General features: G+C 44.8%; 11 non-coding genes and 2 pseudogenes across 11 annotated transcripts; all 13 read right to left on the reverse strand.

Annotated features, from left to right (window-relative positions):
- Positions 1-64: 64 nt before the first annotated feature.
- On the reverse strand, positions 65-183 carry LOC127856657 (5S ribosomal RNA). The gene has a single exon (XR_008038168.1). It is a non-coding gene; the product is annotated as a 5S ribosomal RNA (ribosomal RNA).
- Positions 184-1,039: 856 nt separating this feature from the next.
- LOC127856658 (5S ribosomal RNA) lies at positions 1,040-1,158 on the reverse strand. Its single transcript, XR_008038169.1, has one exon. It is a non-coding gene; the product is annotated as a 5S ribosomal RNA (ribosomal RNA).
- An 856-nt stretch (positions 1,159-2,014) lies between these two features.
- Positions 2,015-2,133, reverse strand: LOC127856671 (5S ribosomal RNA). The gene has a single exon (XR_008038182.1). It is a non-coding gene; the product is annotated as a 5S ribosomal RNA (ribosomal RNA).
- An 855-nt stretch (positions 2,134-2,988) lies between these two features.
- LOC127856660 (5S ribosomal RNA) lies at positions 2,989-3,107 on the reverse strand. Its single transcript, XR_008038171.1, has one exon. It is a non-coding gene; the product is annotated as a 5S ribosomal RNA (ribosomal RNA).
- Positions 3,108-3,970: 863 nt separating this feature from the next.
- Positions 3,971-4,089, reverse strand: LOC127856661 (5S ribosomal RNA). The gene has a single exon (XR_008038172.1). It is a non-coding gene; the product is annotated as a 5S ribosomal RNA (ribosomal RNA).
- An 856-nt stretch (positions 4,090-4,945) lies between these two features.
- On the reverse strand, positions 4,946-5,064 carry LOC127856662 (5S ribosomal RNA). Its single transcript, XR_008038173.1, has one exon. It is a non-coding gene; the product is annotated as a 5S ribosomal RNA (ribosomal RNA).
- Positions 5,065-5,924: 860 nt separating this feature from the next.
- Positions 5,925-6,043, reverse strand: LOC127856667 (5S ribosomal RNA). Its single transcript, XR_008038178.1, has one exon. It is a non-coding gene; the product is annotated as a 5S ribosomal RNA (ribosomal RNA).
- An 856-nt stretch (positions 6,044-6,899) lies between these two features.
- On the reverse strand, positions 6,900-7,019 carry LOC127856679 (5S ribosomal RNA; annotated as a pseudogene).
- Positions 7,020-7,875: 856 nt separating this feature from the next.
- LOC127856663 (5S ribosomal RNA) lies at positions 7,876-7,994 on the reverse strand. Its single transcript, XR_008038174.1, has one exon. It is a non-coding gene; the product is annotated as a 5S ribosomal RNA (ribosomal RNA).
- An 856-nt stretch (positions 7,995-8,850) lies between these two features.
- LOC127856681 (5S ribosomal RNA) lies at positions 8,851-8,969 on the reverse strand (annotated as a pseudogene).
- Positions 8,970-9,824: 855 nt separating this feature from the next.
- Positions 9,825-9,943, reverse strand: LOC127856666 (5S ribosomal RNA). Its single transcript, XR_008038177.1, has one exon. It is a non-coding gene; the product is annotated as a 5S ribosomal RNA (ribosomal RNA).
- An 856-nt stretch (positions 9,944-10,799) lies between these two features.
- Positions 10,800-10,918, reverse strand: LOC127856669 (5S ribosomal RNA). Its single transcript, XR_008038180.1, has one exon. It is a non-coding gene; the product is annotated as a 5S ribosomal RNA (ribosomal RNA).
- Positions 10,919-11,775: 857 nt separating this feature from the next.
- On the reverse strand, positions 11,776-11,894 carry LOC127856664 (5S ribosomal RNA). Its single transcript, XR_008038175.1, has one exon. It is a non-coding gene; the product is annotated as a 5S ribosomal RNA (ribosomal RNA).
- Positions 11,895-15,316: the final 3,422 nt, after the last annotated feature.

The following is a 15,316-nucleotide window of genomic DNA, read 5'->3' on the forward strand; positions in this document are numbered from 1 at the left end:
GTTTCGGCATGTTGTTTCTCAAAGCATTGAACGTGTGCAATGCTTAAAATGCAACATAAAAAAATGCCTACGGCACCCGATATTCCCAGGCGGTCACCCATCCAAGTACTGGCCGGGCTCGACGTTGCTTAACTGCGGTGGTCGGACGAGAACCGGTGCGTTCAACGTGATATGGCCGTAGACGTTGGTGGAGGTCTCGGAACGCGCATTTAAAGTAAGCACCATTGGAGCGTGCGTGCTGAATAGGGAGACAAACTGAAGGAAATGTGTCTACTGCACCCGGTATTCCCAGGCGGTCACCCATCGAAGAACTCACCGGGCTCGACGCTGTTTTACTACGGTGAATCGACGCTAGCAAAGACAGACGCACACAACGCGTATTAAGTCACTGATACGAGCTACTTATGTAGTGACGTATACTGAAAGTGAGCGTTCTTAAGATTCGTTCGCTCAAGGACCCTGCACGGAGTGAAATCTCTATGCCGCAAACGTGTGCATGTGCAGTTTGAAACCGCCGCCATATACGTAAATTCACCAATTTGATGTCATAGGTATTTTTAGCAGTATGTATCGATGTTAATGTATAAGTATGAATTTTCTGTTGTGCAATGTCGGGGTGAGCCGTGGCATGGTGGATATTCAAGTTCCTTCATCTGAGACTAAAGCAGCTGAACTCCACCGGCGTGAAAACCTCTGGTCGACGCGTCGGTGGAACCGCCGTGCCAACTCGACACTCAACCCTTTTTTCTTTCGTTTCTTACTACACCGCATCTCAATGCATGTATATATCGCTTGCTAAGGTTTGGTGTGGAAATGCTTGCGTTCTTTTAACTGAGCGGTTCAATCTTGTAAAAGCTATGGTATATGCAGGGATTGTGTGCACATTTAATAAATTAATAGGGTTCGTTTACTCTGTTTTCAGACAATTATGCATGTTCGTGTCACCGCGATCACACATGATCATATGAAATTGGCGTTTCGGCATGTTGTTTCTCGAAGCATTAAACGTGTGCAATGCTTAAAATGCAACATAAAAAAATGCCTACGGCACCCGATATTCCCAGGCGGTCACCCATCCAAGTACTGGCCGGGCTCGACGTTGCTTAACTGCGGTGGTCGGACGAGAACCGGTGCGTTCAACGTGATATGGCCGTAGACGTTGGTGGAGGTCTCGGAACGCGCATTTAAAGTAAGCACCATTGGAGCGTGCGTGCTGAATAGGGAGACAAACTGAAGGAAATGTGTCTACTGCACCCGGTATTCCCAGGCGGTTACCCATCGAAGAACTCACCGGGCTCGACGCTGTTTTACTACGGTGAATCGACGCTAGCAAAGACAGACGCACACAACGCGTATTAAGTCACTGATACGAGCTACTTATGTAGTGACGTATACTGAAAGTGAGCGTTCTTAAGATTCGTTCGCTCACGGAACCTGTACGGAGTGAAATCTCTATGCCGCAAACGTGTGCATGTGCAGTTTGAAACCGCCGCCATATACGTAAATTCACCAATTTGATGTCATAGATATTTTTAGCAGTAGGTATCGATGTTAATGTATAAGTATGAATTTTCTGTTGTGCAATGTCGGGGTGAGCCGTGGCATGGTGGATATTCAAGTTCCTTCATCTGAGACTAAAGCAGCTGAACTCCACCGGCGTGAAAACCTCTGGTCGACGCGTCGGTGGAACCGCCGTGCCAACTCGACACTTATCCTTTTTTTCTTTCGTTTCTTACCACACCGCATCTCAATGCATGTATATATCGCTTGCTAAGGTTTGGTGTGGAAATGCTTGCGTTCTATTAACTGAGCGGTTCAATCTTGTAAAAGCTATGGTATATGCAGGGATTGTGTGAACATTTAATAAATTAATAGGGTTCGTTTACTCTGTTTTCAGACAATTATGCACGTTCGTGTCACCGCGATCACACATGATCATATGAAATAGGCGTTTCGGCATGTTGTTTCTCGAAGCATTGAACGTGTGCAATGCTTAAAATGCAACATAAAAAAATGCCTACGGCACCCGATATTCCCAGGCGGTAACCCATCCAAGTACTGGCCGGGCTCGACATTGCTTAACTGCGGTGGTCGGACGAGAACCGGTGCGTCCAACGTGATATGGCCGTAGACGTTGGTGGAGGTCTCGGAACGCGCATTTAAAGTAAGCACAATTGGAGCGTGCGTGCTGAATAGGGAGACAAACTGAAGGAAATGTGTCTACTGCACCCGGTATTCCCAGGCGGTCACCCATCGAAGAACTCACCGGGCTCGACGCTGTTTTACTACGGTGAATCGACGCTAGCAAAGACAGACGCACACAACGCGTATTAAGTCACTGATACGAGCTACTTATGTAGTGACGTATACTGAACGTGAGCGTTCTTAAGATTCGTTCGCTCACGGAACCTGTACGGAGTGAAATCTCTATGCCGCAAACGTGTGCATGTGCAGTTTGAAACCGCCGCCATATACGTAAATTCACCAATTTGATGTCATAGATATTTTTAGCAGTTGGTATCGATGTTAATGTATAAGTATGAATTTTCTGTTGTGCAATGTCGGGGTGAGCCGTGGCATGGTGGATATTCAAGTTCCTTCATCTGAGACTAAAGCAGCTGAACTCCACCGGCGTGAAAACCTCTGGTCGACGCGTCGGTGGAACCGCCGTGCCAACTCGACACTCATCCTTTTTTTCTTTCGTTTCTTACCACACCGCATCTCAATGCATGTATATATCGCTTGCTAAGGTTTGGTGTGGAAATGCTTGCGTTCTTTTAACTGAGCGGTTCAATCTTGTAAAAGCTATGGTATATGCAGGGATTGTGTGCACATTTAATAAATTAATAGGGTTCGTTTACTCTGTTTTCAGACAATTATGCATGTTCGTGTCACCGCGATCACACATGATCATATGAAATAGGCGTTTCGGCATGTTGTTTCTCGAAGCATTGAACGTGTGCAATGCTTAAAATGCAACATAAAAAATGCCTACGGCACCCGATATTCCCAGGCGGTCACCCATCCAAGTACTGGCCGGGCTCGACGTTGCTTAACTGCGGTGGTCGGACGAGAACCGGTGCGTTCAACGTGATATGGCCGTAGACGTTGGTGGAGGTCTCGGAACGCGCATTTAAAGTAAGCACCATTGGAGCGTGCGTGCTGAATAGGGAGGCAAACTGAAGGAAATGTGTCTACTGCACCCGGTATTCCCAGGCGGTCACCCATCGAAGAACTCACCGGGCTCGACGCTGTTTTACTACGGTGAATCGACGCTAGCAAAGACAGACGCACACAACGCGTATTAAGTCACTGATACGAGCTACTTATGTAGTGACGTATACTGAAAGTGAGCGTTCTTAAGATTCGTTCGCTCACGGAACCTGTACGGAGTGAAATCTCTGCCCCGCAAACGTGTGCATGTGCAGTTTGAAACCGCCGCCATATACGTAAATTCACCAATTTGATGTCATAGCTATTTTTAGCAGTAGGTATCGATGTTAATGTACATGTATAAGTATGAATTTTCTGTTGTGATATGTCGGGGTGAGCCGTGGCATGGTGGATATTCAAGTTCCTTCATCTGAGACTAAAGCAGCTGAACTCCACCGGCGTGAAAACCTCTGGTTGACGCGTCGGTGGAACCGCCGTGCCAACTCGACACTCATCCTTTTTTTTTTTTCGTTTCTTACCACACCGCATCTCAATGCATGTATATATCGCTTGCTAAGGTTTGGTGTGGAAATGCTTGCGTTCTTTTAAATGAGCGGTTCAATCTTGTAAAAGCTATGGTATATGCAGGGATTGTGTGCACATTTAATAAATTAATAGGGTTCGTTTACTCTGTTTTCAGACAATTATGCATGTTCGTGTCACCGCGATCACACATGATCATATGAAATAGGCGTTTCGGCATGTTGTTTCTCGAAGCATTGAACGTGTGCAATGCTTAAAATGCAACATAAAAAAATGCCTACGGCACCCGATATTCCCAGGCGGTCACCCATCCAAGTACTGGCCGGGCTCGACGTTGCTTAACTGCGGTGGTCGGACGAGAACCGGTGCGTTCAACGTGATATGGCCGTAGACGTTGGTGGAGGTCTCGGAACGCGCATTTAAAGTAAGCACCATTGGAGCGTGCGTGCTGAATAGGGAGGACAAACTGAAGGAAATGTGTCTACTGCACCCGGTATTCCCAGGCGGTCACCCATCGAAGAACTCACCGGGCTCGACGCTGTTTTACTACGGTGAATCGACGCTAGCAAAGACAGACGCACACAACGCGTATTAAGTCACTGATACGAGCTACTTATGTAGTGACGTATACTGAAAGTGAGCGTTCTTAAGATTCGTTCGCTCACGGAACCTGTACGGAGTGAAATCTCTATGCCGCAAACGTGTGCATGTGCAGTTTGAAACCGCCGCCATATACGTAAATTCACCAATTTGATGTCATAGCTATTTTTAGCAGTAGGTATCGATGTTAATGTATAAGTATGAATTTTCTGTTGTGCAATGTCGGGGTGAGCCGTGGCATGGTGGATATTCAAGTTCCTTCATCTGAGACTAAAGCAGCTGAACTCCACCGGCGTGAAAACCTCTGGTCGACGCGTCGGTGGAACCGCCGTGCCAACTCGACACTCATCCTTCTTTTCTTTCGTTTCTTACCACACCGCATCTCAATGCATGTATATATCGCTTGCTAAGGTTTGGTGTGGAAATGCTTGCGTTCTTTTAACTGAGCGGTTCAATCTTGTAAAAGCTATGGTATATGCAGGGATTGTGTGCACATTTAATAAATTAATAGGGTTCGTTTACTCTGTTTTCAGACAATTATGCATGTTCGTGTCACCGCGATCACACATGATCATATGAAATAGGCGTTTCGGCATGTTGTTTCTCGAAGCATTGAACGTGTGCAATGCTTAAAATGCAACATAAAAAATGCCTACGGCACCCGATATTCCCAGGCGGTCACCCATCCAAGTACTGGCCGGGCTCGACGTTGCTTAACTGCGGTGGTCGGACGAGAACCGGTGCGTTCAACGTGATATGGCCGTAGACGTTGGTGGAGGTCTCGGAACGCGCATTTAAAGTAAGCACCATTGGAGCGTGCGTGCTGAATAGGGAGGCAAACTGAAGGAAATGTGTCTACTGCACCCGGTATTCCCAGGCGGTCACCCATCGAAGAACTCACCGGGCTCGACGCTGTTTTACTACGGTGAATCGACGCTAGCAAAGACAGACGCACACAACGCGTATTAAGTCACTGATACGAGCTACTTATGTAGTGACGTATACTGAAAGTGAGCGTTCTTAAGATTCGTTCGCTCACGGAACCTGTACGGAGTGAAATCTCTGCCCCGCAAACGTGTGCATGTGCAGTTTGAAACCGCCGCCATATACGTAAATTCACCAATTTGATGTCATAGCTATTTTTAGCAGTAGGTATCGATGTTAATGTACTTGTATAAGTATGAATTTTCTGTTGTGCAATGTCGGGGTGAGCCGTGGCATGGTGGATATTCAAGTTCCTTCATCTGAGACTAAAGCAGCTGAACTCCACCGGCGTGAAAACCTCTGGTCGACGCGTCGGTGGAACCGCCGTGCCAACTCGACACTCATCCTTTTTTTTTTCGTTTCTTACCACACCGCATCTCAATGCATGTATATATCGCTTGCTAAGGTTTGGTGTGGAAATGCTTGCGTTCTTTTAAATGAGCGGTTCAATCTTGTAAAAGCTATGGTATATGCAGGGATTGTGTGCACATTTAATAAATTAATAGGGTTCGTTTACTCTGTTTTCAGACAATTATGCATGTTCGTGTCACCGCGATCACACATGATCATATGAAATAGGCGTTTCGGCATGTTGTTTCTCGAAGCATTGAACGTGTGCAATGCTTAAAATGCAACATAAAAAATGCCTACGGCACCCGATATTCCCAGGCGGTCACCCATCCAAGTACTGGCCGGGCTCGACGTTGCTTAACTGCGGTGGTCGGACGAGAACCGGTGCGTTCAAAGTGATATGGCCGTAGACGTTGGTGGAGGTCTCGGAACGCGCATTTAAAGTAAGCACCATTGGAGCGTGCGTGCTGAATAGGGAGGCAAACTGAAGGAAATGTGTCTACTGCACCCGGTATTCCCAGGCGGTCACCCATCGAAGAACTCACCGGGCTCGACGCTGTTTTACTACGGTGAATCGACGCTAGCAAAGACAGACGCACACAACGCGTATTAAGTCACTGATACGAGCTACTTATGTAGTGACGTATACTGAAAGTGAGCGTTCTTAAGATTCGTTCGCTCACGTAACCTGTACGGAGTGAAATCTCTATGCCGCAAACGTGTGCATGTGCAGTTGGAAACCGCCGCCATATACGTAAATTCACCAATTTGATGTCATAGCTATTTTTAGCAGTAGGTATCGATGTTAATGTATAAGTATGAATTTTCTGTTGTGCAATGTCGGGGTGAGCCGTGGCATGGTGGATATTCAAGTTCCTTCATCTGAGACTAAAGCAGCTGAACTCCACCGGCGTGAAAACCTCTGGTCGATGCGTCGGTGGAACCGCCGTGCCAACTCGACACTCATCCTTTTTTTCTTTCGTTTCTTACCACACCGCATCTCAATGCATGTATATATCGCTTGCTAAGGTTTGGTGTGGAAATGCTTGCGTTCTTTTAAATGAGCGGTTCAATCTTGTAAAAGCTATGGTATATGCAGGGATTGTGTGCACATTTAATAAATAAATAGGGTTCGTTTACTCTGTTTTCAGACAATTATGCATGTTCGTGTCACCGCGATCACACATGATCATATGAAATAGGCGTTTCGGCATTTTGTTTCTCGAAGCATTGAACGTGTGCAATGCTTAAAATGCAACATAAAAAAATGCCTACGGCACCCGATATTCCCAGGCGGTCACCCATCCAAGTACTGGCCGGGCTCGACTTTGCTTAACTGCGGTGGTCGGACGAGAACCGGTGCGTTCAACGTGATACTGGCCGTAGACGTTGGTGGAGGTCTCGGAACGCGCATTTAAAGTAAGCACCATTGGAGCGTGCGTGCTGAATAGGGAGGCAAACTGAAGGAAATGTGTCTACTGCACCCGGTATTCTCAGGCGGTCACCCATCGAAGAACTCACCGGGCTCGACGCTGTTTTACTACGGTGAATCGACGCTAGCAAAGACAGACGCACACAACGCGTATTAAGTCACTGATACGAGCTACTTATGTAGTGACGTATACTGAAAGTGAGCGTTCTTAAGATTCGTTCGCTCAAGGAACCTGCACGGAGTGAAATCTCTATGCCGCAAACGTGTGCATGTGCAGTTTGAAACCGCCGCCATATACGTAAATTCACCAATTTGATGTCATAGCTATTTTTAGCAGTAGGTATCGATGTTAATGTATAAGTATGAATTTTCTGTTGTGCAATGTCGGGGTGAGCCGTGGCATGGTGGATATTCAAGTTCCTTCATCTGAGACTAAAGCAGCTGAACTCCACCGGCGTGAAAACCTCTGGTCGACGCGTCGGTGGAACCGCCGAGCCAACTCGACACTCATCCATTTTTTCTTTCGTTTCTTACCACACCGCATCTCAATGCATGTATATATCGCTTGCTTAGGTTTGGTGTGGAAATGCTTGCGTTCTTTTAACTGAGCGGTTCAATCTTGTAAAAGCTATGGTATATGCAGGGATTGTGTGCACATTTAATAAATTAATAGGGTTCGTTTACTCTGTTTTCAGACAATTATGCATGTTAGTGTCACCGCGATCACACATGATCATATGAAATAGGCGTTTCGGCATGTTGTTTCTCGAAGCATTGAACGTGTGCAATGCTTAAAATGCAACATAAAAAAATGCCTACGGCACCCGATATTCCCAGGCGGTCACCCATCCAAGTACTGGCCGGGCTCGACGTTGCTTAACTGCGGTGGTCGGACGAGAACCGGTGCGTTCAACGTGATATGGCCGTAGACGTTGGTGGAGGTCTCGGAAAGCGCATTTAAAGTAAGCACCATTGGAGCGTGCGTGTTGAATAGGGAGGCAAACTAAAGGAAATGTGTCTACTGCACCCGGTATTCCCAGGCGGTCACCTATCGAAGAACTCACCGGGCTCGACGCTGTTTTACTACGGTGAATCGACGCTAGCAAAGACAGACGCACACAACGCGTATTAAGTCACTGATACGAGCTACTTATGTAGTGACGTATACGGAAAGTGAGCGTTCTTAAGATTCGTTCGCTCACGGAACCTGCACGGAGTGAAATCTCTATGCCGCAAACGTGTGCATGTGCAGTTTGAAACCGCCGCCATATACGTAAATTCACCAATTTGATGTCATAGCTATTTTTAGCAGTAGGTATCGATGTTAATGTATAAGTATGCATTTTCTGTTGTGCAATGTCGGGGTGAGCCGTGGCATGGTGGATATTCAAGTTCCTTCATCTGAGACTAAAGCAGCTGAACTCCACCGGCGTGAAAACCTCTGGTCGACGCGTCGGTGGAACCGCCGTGCCAACTCGACACTCATACTTTTTTTCTTTCGTTTCTTACCACACCGCATCTCAATGCATGTATATATCGCTTGCTAAGGTTTGGTGTGGAAATGCTTGCGTTCTTTTAACTGAGCGGTTCAATCTTGTAAAAGCTATGGTATATGCAGGGATTGTGTGCACATTTAATAAATTAATAGGGTTCGTTTACTCTGTTTTCAGACAATTATGCATGTTCGTGTCACCGCGATCACACATGATCATATGAAATAGGCGTTTCGGCATGTTGTTACTCGAAGCATTGAACGTGTGCAATGCTTAAAATGCAACATAAAAAAATGCCTACGGCATCCGATATTCCTAGGCGGTCACCCATCCAAGTACTGGCCGAGCTCGACGTTGCTTTACTGCGGTGGTCGGACGAGAACCGGTGCGTTCAACGTGATATGGCCGTAGACGTTGGAGGAGGTCTCGGAACGCGCATTTTAAGTAAGCACCATTGGAGCGTGCGTGCTGAATAGGGAGGCAAACTGAAGGAAATGTGTCTACTGCACCCGGTATTCCCAGGCGGTCACCCATCGAAGAACTCACCGGGCTCGACGCTGTTTTACTACGGTGAATCGACGCTAGCAAAGACAGACGCACACAACGCGTATTAAGTCACTGATACGAGCTACTTATGTAGTGACGTATACTGAAAGTGAGCGTTCTTAAGATTCGTTCGCTCAAGGAACCTGCACGGAGTGAAATCTCTATGCCGCAAACGTGTGCATGTGTAGTTTGAAACCGCCGCCATATACGTAAATTCACCAATTTGATGTCATAGCTATTTTTAGCAGTAGGTATCGATGTTAATGTATAAGTATGAATTTTCTGTTGTGCAATGTCGGGGTGAGCCGTGGCATGGTGGATATTCAAGTTCCTTCATCTGAGACTAAAGCAGCTGAACTCCACCGGCGTGAAAACCTCTGGTCGACGCGTCGGTGGAACCGCCGTGCCAACTCGACACTCATCCTTTTTTTCTTTCGTTTCTTACCACACCGCATCTCAATGCATGTATATATCGCTTGCTAAGGTTTGGTGTGGAAATGCTTGCGTTCTTTTAACTGAGCGGTTCAATCTTGTAAAAGCTATGGTATATGCAGGGATTGTGTGCACATTTAATAAATTAATAGGGTTCGTTTACTCTGTTTTCAGACAATTATGCATGTTCGTGTCACCGCGATCACACATGATCATATGAAATAGGCGTTTCGGCATGTTGTTTCTCGAAGCATTGAACGTGTGCAATGCTTAAATGCAACATAAAAAAATGCCTACGGCACCCGATATTCCCAGGCGGTCACCCATCCAAGTACTGGCCGGGCTCGACGTTGATTAACTGCGGTGGTCGGACGAGAACCGGTGCGTTCAACGTGATATGGCCGTAGACGTTGGTGGTGGTCTCGGAACGCGCATTTAAAGTAAGCACCATTGGAGCGTGCGTGCTGAAAAGGGAGGCAAACTAAAGGAAATGTGTCTACTGCACCCGGTATTCCCAGGCGGTCACCCATCGAAGAACTCATCGGGCTCGACGCTGTTTTACTACGGTGAATCGACGCTAGCAAAGACAGACGCACACAACGGGTATTAAGTCACTGATACGAGCTACTTATGTAGTGACGTATACTGAAAGTGAGCGTTCTTAAGATTCGTTCGCTCAAGGAACCTGCACGGAGTGAAATCTCTATGCCGCAAACGTGTGCATGCGCAGTTTGAAACCGCCGCCATATACGTAAATTTACCAATTTGATGCCATAGCTATTTTTAGCAGTAGGTATCGATGTTAATGTATAAGTATGAATTTTCTGTTGTGCAATGTCGGGGTGAGCCGTGGCATGGTGGATATTCAAGTTCCTTCATCTGAGACTAAAGCAGCTGAACTCCACCGGCTTGAAAACCTCTGGTCGACGCGTCGGTGGAACCGCCGTGCCAACTCGACACTCATCCTTTTTTTCTTTCGTTTCTTACCACACCGCATCTCAATGCATGTATATATCGCTTGCTAAGGTTTGGTGTGGAAATGCTTGCGTTCTTTTAACTGAGCGGTTCAATCTTGTAAAAGCTATGGTATATGCAGGGATTGTGTGCACATTTAATAAATTAATAGGGTTCGTTTACTCTGTTTTCAAACAATTATGCATGTTCGTGTCACCGCGATCACACATGATCATATGAAATAGGCGTTTCGGCATGTTGTTTCTCGAAGCATTGAACGTGTGCAATGCTTAAAATGCAACATAAAAAAATGCCTACGGCACCCGATATTCCCAGGCGGTCAGCCATCCAAGTACTGGCCGGGCTCGACGTTGCTTAACTGCGGTGGTCGGACGAGAACCGGTGCGTTCAACGTGATATGGCCGTAGACGTTGGTGGAGGTCTCGGAACGCGCATTTAAAGTAAGCACCATTGGAGCGTGCTTGCTGAAAAGGGAGGCAAACTAAAGGAAATGTGTCTACTGCACCCGGTATTCCCAGGCGGTCACCCATCGAAGAACTCACCGGGCTCGACGCTGTTTTACTACGGTGAATCGACGCTAGCAAAGACAGACGCACACAACGCGTATTAAGTCACTGATACGAGCTACTTATGTAGTGACGTATACTGAAAGTGAGCGTTCTTTAGATTCGTTCGTTCAAGGAACCTGCACGAAGTGAAATCTCTATGCCGCAAACGTGTGCATGTGCAGTTTGAAACCGCCGCCATATACGTAAATTCACCAATTTGATGTCATAGCTATTTTTTAGCAGTAGGTATCGATGTTAATGTATAAGTATGAATTTTCTGTTGTGCAATGTCGGGGTGAGCCGTGGCATGGTGGATATTCAAGTTCCTTCATCTGAGACTAAAGCAGCTGAACTCCACCGGCGTGAAAACCTCTGGTCGACGCGTCGGTGGAACCGCCGTGCCAACTCGACACTCATCCTTTTTTTCTTTCGTTTCTTACCACACCGCATCTCAATGCATGTATATATCGCTTGCTAAGGTTTGGTGTGGAAATGCTTGCGTTCTTTTAACTGAGCGGTTCAATCTTGTAAAAGCTATGGTATATGCAGGGATTGTGTGCACATTTAATAAATTAATAGGGTTCGTTTACTCTGTTTTCAGACAATTATGCATGTTCGTGTCACCGCGATCACACATGATCATATGAAATAGGCGTTTCGGCATGTTGTTTCTCGAAGCATTGAACGTGTGCAATGCTTAAAATGCAACATAAAAAAATGCCTACAGCACCCGATATTCCCAGGCGGTCACCCATCCAAGTACTGGCCGGGCTCGACGTTGCTTAACTGCGGTGGTCGGACGAGAACCGGTGCGTTCAACGTGATATTGCCGTAGACGTTGGTGGAGGTCTCGGAACGAGCATTTAAAGTAGGCACCATTGGAGCGTGCGTGCTGAATAGGAAGGCAAACTGAAGGAAATGTGTCTACTGCACCCGGTATTCCCAGGCGGTCACCCATCGAAGAACTCATCGGGCTCGACGCTGTTTTACTACGGTGAATCGACGCTAGCAAAGACAGACGCACACAACGCGTATTAAGTCACTGATACGAGCTACTTATGTAGTGACGTATACTGAAAGTGAGCGTTCTTAAGATGCGTTCGCTCAAGTAACCTCTCTATGCCGCAAACGTGTGCATGTGCAGTTTGAAACCGCCGTCATATACGTAAATTCACCAATTTGATGTCATAGCTATTTTTAGCAGTAGGTATCGATTTTGGTATAAGTATAAATTTTCTGTTGTGCAATGTCGGGGTGAGCCGTGGCATGGTGGATATTCAAGTTCCTTCATCTGAGACTAAAGCAGCTGAACTCCACCGGCATGAAAACCTCTGGTCGACGCGTCGGTGGAACCGCCGTGCCAACTCGACACTCATCCTTGTTTTCTTTCGTTTCTTACCACACCGCATCTCAATGCATGTATATATCGCTTGCTAAGGTTTGGTGTGGAAATGCTTGCGTTCTTTTAACTGAGCGGTTCAATCTTGTAAAAGCTATGGTATATGCAGGGATTGTGAGTCATTTAAAAATTTCACAATGAATGACATAGTTATGGCCCGGACAAGCTCATTTATGGCCATTTTTGACTTTTGAACTCCAAGTGTGACCTTGACCTTTGAGATATTGACGTGATTCTTTCGCATGAGACATCGTCCAATGATTGTGAACAATTGTTAAGTAATTTTAAAATGTCACAATGAATGACATAGTTATGGCCATTTTTTACCTTTGAACTCACAGTTTCACCTTGTGGTTGCAGATATCTATGTAATTCACACTGTCCATTAATGTTTAAGTAAATGACACACTGTCCATTAATGATTAACAAATGTGGCAAATGATTTTAAAATCTCACTATGAACGACATAGTTATGGCCCAGACAAGCTCATTTAATGCCATTTTTGAACTTTGAACCCAAAGTGTGACCTTGACCTTGGAGATGTTGACATAATTCTTTCTCGCGACACACCGGCCAATGATGGTGAACAAATGTGCCAAATGATTTTAAAATCTCAGTTTGAACAACATAGTTATGGCCCGGACAAGCTCATTTATGGCCATTTTTGACATTTGAACTCAAAGTGTGACCTTGACCTTGGAGATATCAACGTAATTCTTTCGCGCGACACACCGCCCAATGATGGTGAACAAATGTACCAAGTCATTTTAAAATCTAACAATAAATGACATAGTTATGGTACGGACAAACTTTCGGTTTAAAACACACTAAGTGACCCAGTGACCTAGTTTGTGACCCGGCATGACCCATATTCAAATGTGACCTAGACATTATCTAGATACAACTTCTGACCAAGTTTGGTGAAGATCAGGTGAAATTTCGGGACAGACAGACAGACACACAGACAGACGGACAAAGCGACTCCCTTATAGCCCCCATTAACAATGGTTATGGGGGTATAAAAAGACCGACTATCAAAATCGATAACTTAGGATCGCAAGTTTTTCAAAATATGCAATTTGTAAATAGGTACATGTACTGTATGTTGAACTGGAACTTACAATAGGAGGACAATCTTCCGTGTATATGTATTGCCCAATGGTTGTGTTGAAAAAAAAACACAATTCAATATGGGTTTTCATGTAAATAGGTGCAAGTCAAAACAACGATACTTGTATTTTGTGATTCGTATCGTCAATTTTTGGCTAATTATGTTGTTAACCCATTTATGCCTAGCGTCTTGAAAATAAGGCCTTGGCAAACAGCGTAGACCCAGATGAGACGCCGCATGATGCGGCTTCTCATCAGGGTTTGCGCTGTTTGCTTAAAAGAATTTCTGTTAGAAATATTCTAAATATAGAAATAAATATACTAGACATCCCTAATTTTGGAAATAAATTAATCAAATTTAGAAGGATGGGAGAGTCCACTAGGCATTAATGGGTTAAATCATGCCATGCCCATAGTCTTCAGATCAAACAACACATTGCAGCATGTCGTCTCTTTGACCTTGACCTTTGATCTAAAAATCGTCAAGGGTCAAACTCAATTGTTTTCAACCAGCATGCTTATTTAAATGCACAGTAGACGGCAAATGTTTCAATTTGCACAATGAGAGGTTTCAAGTATTTTTAAGTGTTTATATGTTATAATTGGCACAATGAAACTACATACATTAAAATATCTGTTACCATAAAAAAATAAGACTTTTAATCACAGAAATGCACTGTTTATAACAAACAAAAGCCAAGGAAAATCCCATGAGTTTTTACCCTTTCCCCCATAAGACGCAAAGTGAAAATGGCTTTTGCAACCAGCATAAAACCAGAACAGCCTGTAATTAACTCGCACGCAGGTTTTATGCTGTTTGCTGCTCATCAGTATCTTAGGGCTGGAAATAAAGCCCTTAAAACTTGAATCTAGTAAGAAAAGTATTTCATTAAATTTACTTTCTATTGGACTTGAAATGCGTCAAAATATGTATCTATGTGTATAAGGGTTAAATAAATTGGCTGGTTCAAGTTTATTACATACATCAGCACCTCTAAGGATTGAAGCGATACACAGCGAGTTCATTCTATTACATACATCAGCACCTCTAAGGATTGAAGCGATACACAGCGAGTTCATTCAAATAAAATGGCTTTACATGCCATGTCTAGAGGAATACATTTGGGCCATGCTCTGTGATAACGGGGTTTAGTGTATGTGTGTATAGTGTCACCCCAGATCTGTACAGGCTAATCAGGGACAACACTTTCCGCTTTTATGGTATTTTTCGTTCAAAGAAAGTCTCTTGTAAGCACAAAATCCAGTTTAGGCGGAAAGTGTCGTCCCTTATTAGCCTGTGCGGACTGCACAGGCTAATCTGGGCTGACACTGTAGGCACATGCATTAAACCATCTGTTCACAGAGCAATACTTATTCAATTGTTAAATGTATTTAATTAGTGCCAGTACCATAACATTTCAAAGAATCATACAACTCGATGTTCAATATGTTTTAAAAAACTTCTTAAATGATGTTTTCATGGGTATTTGTACTTCAAATGCCTATTTTACCTACTTTATAGTGGCCTATGACCTATTGACATCACAATCAATAGGCTTCTTCCTTTTCTCCCAAATAATACTCACAGTAATGTACATGTTTTTTTGTCAAATGATTCTCTAGATACCATGCAGACATGAGTAGATTACAGACAGACCCATGGAATTACTGACAGACAAGTAAAAAGCTATATATACCGCCTCCTTTAAAGGGGCATGACAAAACAACAAATGCACTACTGCATACATA

This window comes from Dreissena polymorpha, chromosome 13 (assembly GCF_020536995.1).
Source record: "Dreissena polymorpha isolate Duluth1 chromosome 13, UMN_Dpol_1.0, whole genome shotgun sequence".
NCBI classification, from domain to species: domain Eukaryota; kingdom Metazoa; phylum Mollusca; class Bivalvia; order Myida; family Dreissenidae; genus Dreissena; species Dreissena polymorpha.